General features: G+C 40.2%; 1 non-coding gene across 1 annotated transcript; it reads right to left on the bottom strand.

Moving 5' to 3' along the window:
- On the bottom strand, positions 1 to 150 carry LOC112670223 (U12 minor spliceosomal RNA). The gene has a single exon (XR_003142816.1). It is a non-coding gene; the product is annotated as a U12 minor spliceosomal RNA (small nuclear RNA).
- Between the last annotated feature and the right edge of the window lie 2,921 nt (positions 151 to 3,071).

A 3,071-nucleotide genomic window follows, 5' to 3' on the forward strand; every position in this document is an offset into this window, starting at 1 on the left:
TGGGAAGATCGCAACTCCCAGGCATCCCACAAAGTAGGCAGGTCACCTTAGATGCAACCTTTACCCACTCAAAAATTCATCTCACATTAGCAATGAGGATTTGGGCATCACTCTGTATTGTCATTTTCCTTACTCATAAGTCTAAGCTTAGCATCCAACAGTTGTTTCTTTTTTGTATATAAAGTGTTTTTTAAAGATTTTATTTATTTATTCATGAGAGACACAGGCAGAGGGAGAAGCAGGCTCCATGTAGGGAGCCTGACGTGGGACTCGATCCCGGTTCTCCAGGATCTCGCGCTGGGCCAAAGGTGGTGCTAAACCGCTGAGCCACCCAGGCTGCCCCAGTTGTTTCTTTAAATACAAAATGAGTTCTAGCAATTTTGGGCTGGAGTCTTTTGGGTTTTCTATATACAGTGTTATGTCATCTTCAAAGATGGAGAGTTTGACTTCTTTGCAATTTGAATGCCTTTTATTTCTTTTTTGTTGTCTGATTGCTGAGGCTAGGACTTCTAGTACTATGTTGGACAACAGTGGTGAGATTGGGCATCCTTGTTGTGTTCCTGACCTTAGGGGGAAAGCTCTCAGATTTTCCCCATTGAGAATGATATTCACTGTGGGCTTATCATAGATGGTTTTTATGATATTGAGATATGTTCCCTCTATTCCTACACTGTGGAGAGTTTTAATCAGGAATGGGTGCTGTATTTTGTCAAATGCTTTCTCTGCATCTATTGAGAAGAGGATCATACAGTTCTTGGCCAACAAGCACATGAAAAAATGCTCCACATCACTTGCCATCAGGGAAATACAAATCAAAACCACAATGGGATACCACTTTACACTGGTGTGAGTGGTTAAAATGAACAAGACAGGAAATAACAAATGTTGGCAAGGATGTAGAGAAAGGGGAACCCTCTTGCACTGTTGGAGGGAATGCCAGCTGGTGCAGTCACTTTGGAAAACAGTGTGGGGATTCCTTAAGAAGTTAAAAATGGAGCTATCCTATGATCCAGCAATTGCACTACTGGGTGTTTACCCCAAAGTTACGGATGTACTGAAATTAAGGAACACCTGCACCCCAATGTTCATAGCAGCAATGTTTATAATAGCCAAACTGTGGAAGGAGCCACAATGATGTCCTTTGATAGTTGAATGAATAAAGAAGATGTGGGATATATATATATATATATATATGTATATATATGTGTGTGTGTGTGGTTATGAATGTATATTCATACACTTACACAATGGAATATTATTCAGCCATCAGAAAGGATGAATACCTACAATTTACATTGACATGAATGGAACTGGAGGGTATTATGCTGAGTGAAGTAAGCCAATTGGAGAAAGACAATTATCAGATAGTTTTACTCATATGTGGAATATAAGAAATAGTGGAAGGGACCCTAAGAGAAGGGTGAAAACTGAGTGGTGAAAAATTAGAGAGGAAGTGGACTCTCAACTTTATGGTCAACTAATATTTGACAAAGGAGGAAAGACTATCCACTGGAAAAAAGACAGTCTCTTCAATAAATGGTGCTGGGAAAATTGGACATCCACATGCAGAAGAATGAAACTAGACCACTCTCTTGCACCATACACAAAGATAAACTCAAAATGGATGAAAGATCTAAATGTGAGACAAGATTCCATCAAAATCCTAGAGAAGAACACAGGCAACACCCTTTTTGAACTCGGCCACAGTAACTTCTTGCAAGATTCATCCATGAAGGCAAGAGAAACAAAAGCAAAAATGAACTATTGGGACTGCATCAAGATAAGAAGCTTTTGCACAGCAAAGGATACAGTCAACAAAACTCAAAGACAACCTACAGAATGGGAGAAGATATTTGCAAATGACATATCAGATAAAGGGCTAGTTTCCAAGGTCTATAAAGAACTTATCAAACTCAACAGCAAAGAAACAAACAATCCAATCATGAAATGGGCAAAAGACATGAGCAGAAATCTCACAGAGGAAGACATAGACATGGCCAACACGCACATGAGAAAATGCTCTGCATCACTTGCCATCAGGGAAATACAAATCAAAACCACAATGAGATACCACCTCACACCAGTGAGAATGGGGAAAATTAACAAAACAGGAAACAACAAATGTTGGAGAGGATGTGGAGAAAAGGGAACCCTCTTGCACTGTTGGTGGGAATGTGAACTGGTGCAGCCACTCTGGAAAACTGTGGAGGTTCCTCAAAGAGTTAAAAATAGATCTGCCCTATGACCCAGCAATTGCACTGCTGGGGATTTACCCCAAAAATACAGATGCAATGAAATGCCGGGACACCTGCACCCCGATGTTTATAGCAGCAATGTCCACAATAGCCAAACTGTGGAGGGAGCCTCGGTGTCCATCGAAAGATGAATGGATAAAGAAGATGTGGTTTATGTATACAATGGAATATTCCTCAGCCATTAGAAATGACAAATACCCACCTTTTGCTTCAACGTGGATGGAACTGGAGGGTATTATGCTGAGTGAAATGAGTCAATCGGAGAAGGACAAACATTATATGGTCTCATTCATTTGGGGAATATAAAAAATAGTGAAAGGGAATAAAGGGGAAAGGAGAAAAAATGAGTGGGAAATATCAGAAAGGGAGACAGAACATGAAAGACTCCTAACTCTGGGAAACAAACTAGGGCGGTGGAAGGGGAGGTGGGTGGGGGGTGGGGGTGACTGGGTGACGGGCACTGAGGTGGGCACTTGCTGGGATGAGTATTGGGTGTTATTCTATATGTTGGCAAATTGAACACCAATAAAAAATAAATTTATAAAAAATAAAAATAAAAGAAAAAACAGAAAAGAAAAATTAGAGAGGAAGACAAACCATGAGAGATTCTTAACTCTGGGAAACAAACCAAGGGTTGCAGAAGGGGAGGTTGGTCGGGGGACGAGGTGACTAGGTGATGGGCACTAAGGAGGGCACTTGGTGGGATGAGCACTGGGTATTATACTATATGCTGGCAAGTTGAATTTAAATAAAAATTTTAAAAATATACAGAATGAAAATTTAAAAACCTAAGAAAACTATCATCTAATCTGGTCA

The sequence above is a fragment of the Canis lupus genome, chromosome 25 (genome assembly GCF_003254725.2).
Source record: "Canis lupus dingo isolate Sandy chromosome 25, ASM325472v2, whole genome shotgun sequence".
NCBI lineage: Eukaryota > Metazoa > Chordata > Mammalia > Carnivora > Canidae > Canis > Canis lupus.